The 8,146-nt window shown below is 54.5% G+C and overlaps 1 pseudogene; it reads left to right on the top strand.

Annotated features, from left to right (window-relative positions):
* The first annotated feature begins 322 nt into the window (after positions 1-322).
* Positions 323-438, top strand: LOC118602131 (annotated as a pseudogene).
* Positions 439-8,146: the final 7,708 nt, after the last annotated feature.

Here is an 8,146-nt window from a genome sequence, read left to right as displayed (position 1 = left end):
GAGTTGATTTTCACATCATGTATTTTACCAGAGAACTCTACATGTGGAAAAAAAAAATCCACTTTTTTACTTGAATATTACCATCTAGTCATACTATGAGAAAATCACTTTGAATAAATACCTTACTGCCAGCAAGTAAATAAACTTTAAAGGTTAAAAACCTGGTCAATTTTATAAAGGTTAGTGAACGCTTCTTCTAGATTATCTCTAGAAGGTACTATTTAAAACTTCCTCGGACATGATTCCATAGTGTAGCAGTCAGCACATCTGCTTCACACACAGAAGGTCCTGGGTTCACGCCCCAGTGGAGCCACGGTCCACGGTCCACGGCCACGCCACCCTGAACCAGCCCGATGCCTGAGCTCGGAAGCTAAGCAGGGTCAGGCCTGGTTAGTACTTGGATGGGAGACCATCTAGGAAGACCAGGTGCTGTAGGCGTAAAAAATAAACAAACAAATAGAACAATTCCTTGAAAAAGTGTTCCTTGGCCATGCGTGTTTGCAGATACCAGGTTATATACAAATTCAATTTGCAGAATGTCTCTGAGCACCAACCTATCAGTGGGTATTTTGATTGTCCAAGAGACAGTCATTCATTCGTTTAACAAATATTAAGAATTGACATATTGTAAGTGCTAACAGATACACGTTAGCAAATGATTAAAGAGGAGGAAAAAAAAATCCCAAACGCCCCAACTCGTGATGTTTGCCGATTTGTATAACGTACATAGTCTCACGTGGTTGATTCCAAGTTACCAATGTAACATCGCTGAACTCGGAGTAGGCGCAAAATGCACACAGTCAGCCCTTTCCAGCCGGGCCGAGCCGGTGGCCGCACCTGCAGCAGCTGAGCCTAAAGGAGACGACGTAAACTAAGCCCACTGTGAGCCACTGCCTGAGGCTGCACTGCAGAGGGACGGCCCAGGGACAGGACAGAGACCCGGGGGACGGAGACTCACTGAGACGGGAAAGGCCTAGAGGCAGCTGGAGAGCCAGGTTTGCAACGCCGGCCAGCGACGGTTACACTGGAGCGGATGGAGCCCGCCCCAAGGCAGCAGCGTCCGAAGGCACGGTCCGCCGTGGGGGGGGGGGGTCCCGCATCTGCGCCGTCCAGCATCGCGGTCACCAGCCGCGTGTGTCCACCGAGCACTTGAATCGTGACAGGCAACGTGACCGAGGCACCGAACCTCAAACCTCACGTCATTTTAATTGGTTTAATTTAAATCGAGACGGCCCTGTGCGGCGTCGACCACCACCAGGGGAGCCGAGGCTCCAGAGGGCGTTCATAGCGACGCGAGAGGTGGTGGCCGCCCCCTCCTCGTCGTGGAAAGGAGCCGGCTCCCGCGTGAGCCCCGTGCGCGGAGGCGGCCTGCCCACGCCGCCGGCGCCCGTCTTCCTCACTCGAAGCCGTGCACACGTAGGAGGACCTGCTCCGCACCCATTTCCTCCTACGAATACCCCGTTTTAGACATAAAGCCTTCCTCGTTGATGGAAGACAAAAGTCGGAAGGCGACAGAGAACACAATGGCCTGCGGCGTGGTTCTGTCGAGATGCGGCTCCGACCGTCCACCACAGCGGCGACTACCCCGCACCCCTTTTCCACGTCACCACTCGAAGCTCCTTCAAATCTGCGTGAAGCTCCCCAAGCCCTTTTAAATGACATCGCGTGCAGCCGATGGGTGGGAAAAATGGCCAAGAGTATATGGCTCATGAGAAATCCCCTCCCGGCCTTGTATTAGAAGGCGTTTCTCAAAACGCTCTGTAATTTTGCAAGGTAAATCTTGGTCTTTGGTTTCACGTTCCAACACCCCGGTCGTGAAGAGCTGAGCTGCTAAGTGGCCCAGCTCACGGGCTTCCAATTTGCGGGGTTCGAAGGATGCTCCTGTCATAGTCTAAGGCGGCTCGCTCTCCTTCTCCATTCCCTCCTTTTCATCCTTCCCTCCTTCCTGCCTTCCTGTGGTCAACAAACTCCTGAGAGCCCACGCGATGCCTGCCATGGCGGGGGCCGGGGATTCGGCAGGCAGGACAGAGTCCTTCTCCGCGCGAGGCGATGGAGCACCCCCAGGCACCGGCCTGTGTGTCTGCACAGGGCGGTCTACGAACAGAAAGGCGTGGCGAACACTGCAAAATATTAGTCCATAGGGAGAAAGGAGAAACCCAGAGACCGGCTTAGAGAACCAACCCCCCGGGCTTGGCTTTCGTCCAGAAGACTCGCCTTTGTAAAGAGGAAAAGAAAAGTATCTCCCACAATCGTCTTCAGGAGCCAAGAAAGAATTATTTGGAAATTACTGAAAACAGAATCCAGGCAACTCCCACTCCACCAAATACAGCAGCTGCCCATGTGCGAACGGAAGGACAGACGGAAGCTCCTCCAGGAGGCTTCGGCCCAAAGCCCCTCGACGCGACTCTCCTGCGGACCGGGTGGCGTGACGTCCCCGCCAGGCACTCGATGCCCCCAGGACGTGCCTCCCCCTTCCTCCCCCAGGCTGGCACCCCCCACCCCTCTCAGGGACCCTCAGGTACAGACAGGCGGGGCCGCTCACCGCGCCTTCGAACAGTTGCGAGTTCCTTCCTGCTGCTCCTAGGCTTTCATTCCTAAGCCCTTAGCAACCGTTTGAAGCCTGATCTAAACCCGACCTCCGACCGGCAGCGCTGCGTGACCACCCAGCTTCGAAGGCGCGCTCTCCTCCTCCTCGGGACCCCTGAGGCGCCCCAGGGGCACGGCAGCTTTTAGCGAGGACGATGCATTACTGCGCAGCTAGCAAGTCGGTCGGGTCCGTCCGTCCGGGGCATCAGAGCGACGTGCCTCACACTCTGCGTCTTGCTGGCGAGACGTCCGTGTGCGCACGTGCCGCGGAGAAGGCCTTTCGACGGCCCGCGGCTCATTACATTTCATTCTCGCCGTCCCCAGATTAGGTGTTTCCTTCGCCTGTGCTCACGGACGGCGCCCTTTCTCCACAGCGGCGAGGAGGTTTGCTTACAGGGCCCTCGGTAAACCCGCCTCTGTGTGGCCCACACGGCTCCAATCACACAGTAGGTCTCTAGCGGGTAAGTTCGGAAAGACCAAGTTCTGATTAATGAATAACATGAGACCTCTCTCAAAATCAGCTTCGTCGGAGAGCAGGGTGGGGGCGCGTCTGTCACAGCGGTGAATTTTAATCCATGGTAATTTTTGGATTTAAAAAACGGCTACGAAAAGAGTTGCCTGTGATCATGGCCATATATCTGAGTCACCTAATCCTTGGATCTGCTTTTTCCTAACGGTTTCTGGCCAAACCCTCCGACCCTTTTTGGCACCACAGCTCCTCCGTAAGTGGGGATACATCAGAACAAACTATTAATGCTCCTCAAGCAGATGCAGACACCACCCCGATGGATAATTTTGACGTTAATACAAAAACATTTGAAAGCGCTACAGAATGTCACACAGAGGATTAGCGCTACAAAGGAGGCAGAAGGCATTTATTTTTGGAAAAGCGGTTTTTTCCCTGTGTGTCGCTGCGGACCTCCGCAGCTCACGCACAAATCCCGCTTCCCGAGCGAGAGGGAGCATGCGCCGTCGGGGAGGATGCCTCCGGGTCGCGCCGGCGGCGTCGAGTCGGCTGCGCTCGCCCGACGTGTCCCCCGTGCTGCGCCCCGGATGGAAGCGTCTTTACTCCTCACGACAGCCCCGCAAGCCCCACGCCACGGGGGCCGTTCTGCCGGGGAGGCGTGTGGGTCTCCCTCGCCGCCCGCGGTCCGTGCAGACGCCTCAGCTGAGCTGTCCCCCCACCACGGACGCCCATCCTCAGCAGCGGGCCCCCCGGGTCGCCCACACCTGCCTCGGCTACAAATGGGAGGCTCCCGCTGCCCGTTCTCGATTCCATCACTTGCTGGAGAGGGTCCCAGGTCCCGGGAGAGCAGCGCACGGACGACCGCTGGTCTACTGCGAAGAGTATTTCAAAGGACGCGAATGAACAGTGAGATGAAGGGGGACACGGGGCGAGGTCTGGGGGGGACCCGCGGGCAGCAGCAGCTGGAGCGAGCCACCGCCCTCCGGCACACGCCAGTGTCCCCCAAGCCCCAAGCCCTCTGCACCCTGCGCTTCGCGGGTTTTTATGGAGGCCGCCTCGCTCGGCATGAGGATTCATTAACTCCACTGCTGCAGAACGGAGAGTGCGGGCCGACTGCTCCAAGCCTCTCATCACGGCTCAGGCCGTCTGGGGACCAGTCCCCGTCCGGGAGCCACCAAGAGCCACCACATCGGAACCAAAGACGCTCCTCTGACCCGGTAAATGCCAAAGGATTTGGGAGCTCCGTGCCAGGAACAGGGTTCCAGACAGACATACGCACGTACGTTTCTTATGATTACGCAGGAGGACGAACTCCCAAACTGGCCACAGATGGGTGGACCGTACGACCGCAATTAGGGTTATAAAGGGATCACACAATTACAGTACGGTTGAGGGGATTCTTTCTTCGATTTGGAGAAAATTACTTAAAAAATCATATCGAAGGGAAGATTGAGTGACATCATAGCTAAATTGCAAAAATTAATATGAATTCAGTTTCCTAAAAGGCAATACATTGTGTTCCGTTTTTTTCTCTAAAAATGACCCAATGGTGTCCACAACGCTTCGACCCCATCACCCCTTTGCGTGAGACTCGAGGGCCCAGATGTCAGTCTCTGATTGGGGTTCTCAGAGGGGGACTGGTCCCCCACCTCGGAACTGACAGTGGCTCTCATGAGGACATCAGGACACCCAGCCAGCAGAGTGACATCAGTAGACACATACAGGCCAAGTTAAGGCAATCTGAGCGTCAAAAATTATTATTATTATTAATTATTATTATTATGGCTAAATGGAACAAGGTCGAGTCTATGAAAGGCAGCGATTGCCTCCCGGTAAGAGACGGGGAAAGTTAACACAAAGTGAACTAAACGGCAGTTCCAATGCAAAAAGGAGAGTGACTATAAATACACACACCCGCTCTTTAATTGGTTAGAATAATCAAGGGAGCGAGTCCGTGTAGGTGTGTTGTGTCTTCTATTTATTCCACTGTACATCTGTCCAGAGATGTAGATGCTTTTGTCTAACCAGAGAAGATGAGGTAAAGGATCATGAGTCAGCCAAATATTTCCAAGGAGGTTTAGATCTAAATCCCCAAATAGGAAAGATGGATTATGATTCACAGGTAGTTACCAGGCAGAATGAAGTTCACTCAGTGGTCACACTCAACGGCCGAATAGAAAGAGGGTTCAACAGAGACTTTGAGATGACTGGTTAGCCAAATGTCCCCAGAGAGCTAGATGGCTCGACCGACCGAAATACTAATGGGCAAGGTAAGTTGCTGATAATCCTTACGGGACAGGGTGAGGGCAGGATAATGAACAGTTCGGTGCTGGCCATGCAAAACTTAAAGAATGCCTCATTCTGGGGGGAAATGTTAAGTTGCAAGTATCTGAACCCATGGGAAAGACACAGGATTAAAACCACGCCACCAATGAACCCAAGTGTGGTCTCCCACGGGGCCTCGCCAAACGGTGGGTGGCTCAGGCTCAGGTCAGCTGGGGGCAAGCAGCTTGTCCCGTTCGCAGATCGGAAATCAGCTCGTCGATAATCCAGGTGCTGGAACTGGGCCGGTCTAAGATGCTGGGCTTGTTCGATTTGGGGGGCATTTTTTGGACCCAACAAAGATTTCGTAATTCTGGGAAGATGTCAATATAAATTCTACTACCATTTCTAAATTAAACAAATATGGTTGTATATTTAAGAATATATATATATATAGAAATAATAAACTAATCAGAACACTGATAATTGTGAATAGTTTAAGTGTTATTACAGAAATAAGCTTAGTAAACACTGCAATTACACAGTTTTGTCCACTCTTTAAGGTGTTTACAATGTGCAAGTTTCAGTCACATACAATTTTCATTGTAATTTGCACTTTCCATGAGAGTTTGACTAACTGCATTAGCAATAAATGCTGAATGTTCGATCTGATGTGTCGTGTTTGGTCTGCGAAGCGTGTGCATTTGATAAACTGAGCACGTCACAAAGTACAGGGAGAAGTTTATGCTCCTGTCCCAGGGGGTCGAAGAATCGTGTCAATCAAGACGTGCCCTGCGCGGCCACGCCGCTTGTCCGAGTTCACGGCACAGACCCAGACCCGCAGGAATCTCCGGCCTGTGTTGGCAGCTCCTGCACCCCAGCTCGTTGCAGACGTTTTTGGATGTAGCTGCTCTCACGTCATTTGATGACGTGGCAGTCGATGATTTTGGGGTGCACAGACACAGGTGTTTGACTAGGCTCCCCGGGGGCTGAATCCGGCCATTAGAACTATGGATTCGGACATGACCTTTTATACGTCTTTTATAGTAAAAGACTTCACTGATCATATTTTTAAACGGAAGAATGTAGATATAAAAATGTAGACATCTAACTAACTTCTCTCGACACACTGGCCGATCTGGCAAAGTGGGTCTCACATGGGCGACAAAAACAAATGGGAAGGGTGTGAGGGCCGGCCCGGGACGGGGCTCACATTCGGGTTGCCAGGACCCCGCCCGGCCAGCCCCGCTGGTCCCCGTCACCTGAGTGGCCCCCGCGTGCGTGCGACGTGAGTCACGTGCCGTCTCCACCCAGACGCGATGTGCGGAGGCCAAAGGCCGCCACTCGCCGCACGCTCGCAGAAGCTGTGGCCCGAGGGGGGCCCCGACCCCGCCAGGCCCCGCGCGGAGACGGACCCGCTCCAACCTCAGGGGCCGTGTTTCTCCAGTTCTCAGCTGCAGACCCCGGAATGGCGGCGTAACCGAGCAACAAGTTCTCCTGACACGGAATCAAACGTGCCAAATGTACGTGCACACTTACAAACACGACTAGACTCCGAGCGGAGGAGGAAGAGCAGAGGAAAGAGAAACAGGGGAAGGGCAGCCGAGGAAACCAGACCAGTCCGTCCATCCGCCCGTCCGCATCCATCATCCATCCATCATCCATCCACCCGTCCGTCCATCACGGCGGTGCCCCGCCAGGTACCCAGGCACCCCGAAACTCTTTCCTGAACACACCGTCCATCCGGCGCCTGGTTCTGAGTGCCGCCTTTGTTCTCAGAACTGCAGGATAAACACTGGGCACATGGCCGTGAGCCAGATGTCTGGGGCCCCTAAGTGGATAATCACACAAACAATTGAAACTGTGGTCAGTGTTATAAAGAAGAAAAGCAAAGGACTCTGTGAACGCGTCTACCTGTCTTGATTCAGGAATTCAAAACGAGTTTTCCCGGGGCAGGGACCTTAATTAATTCAGACCCGCGGGTCACTCGCTGGCCAGCGCTCCCCAGACCCGTGTCTGCCTCGCCGTGTGTTTGTTTACTCGGCGCCTGAGTAAGTGACGAGAGAAGTTACTGCAAACTAAGGACTTCTCACGGGCTCCGCTTCGGCGGGACAGACCCACTGCTCGACCCTCGCGCCGGTCCGGTGTTAAGGGTGATGCTCTCACCGTCCCCACGGTGGCGATGAGGAAGTCAGCGCCTGCCCAGAGCTGGGACGGCGAAGCCGAAACCCAAACCCAGCGCAGCCTTCCTCCACTCGCCCGCCCGACCCCTGCCTGTCTCACCAAGGGACCACGCGTGGCCTGAAAAAGTTGATCCAGCTGCTCGAAGGACGCACGTCGCACACACACACACACACACTCCTTTTCCCAAGGAGAACGTGGGTGGATCCTAACCCACTTTTACAGGAAGAAGCTGGCCCAGCAGGAGCACGCTGGCTCCTCCCGCATTAAGGACAAACACGAGTCGGGGGACGCGGGGCGGTACCCGACCCCAGGACGTGAGGTCAGCGGACCGAGCGTCCCCACCCTGTGCGGTAAACGCCGAACACGTGGACACCGAGGGACGCTTGTGGGTCGGTCTGCAAGGCCAGCGTGCGGAGGCGGCGTGCGTGGGCCATGCGAGGCGTGTGGCCGCACGGGCGATTTCCGCCCTACCTAGCTCCATGCCGATCGTCTGCTGTTAAGCAAACACCTTCAAGTAAAACGGGAATTTGGATCTTTGCGAAGAAATTACGTGGTGAAACTCGCTGTGGGAGGCGAGGAAGGAGACGGCGCGGAGCCTCTGGGGTCCACGGCCAAGCGAGCACCCGGACGCCAGGCCGAGAGCCCTCT

Source organism: Rousettus aegyptiacus, unplaced genomic scaffold (genome assembly GCF_014176215.1).
Source record: "Rousettus aegyptiacus isolate mRouAeg1 unplaced genomic scaffold, mRouAeg1.p scaffold_m13_p_4, whole genome shotgun sequence".
NCBI classification, from domain to species: Eukaryota; Metazoa; Chordata; class Mammalia; order Chiroptera; family Pteropodidae; genus Rousettus; species Rousettus aegyptiacus.
This window is presented reverse-complemented; position numbering and strand designations above follow the sequence as displayed.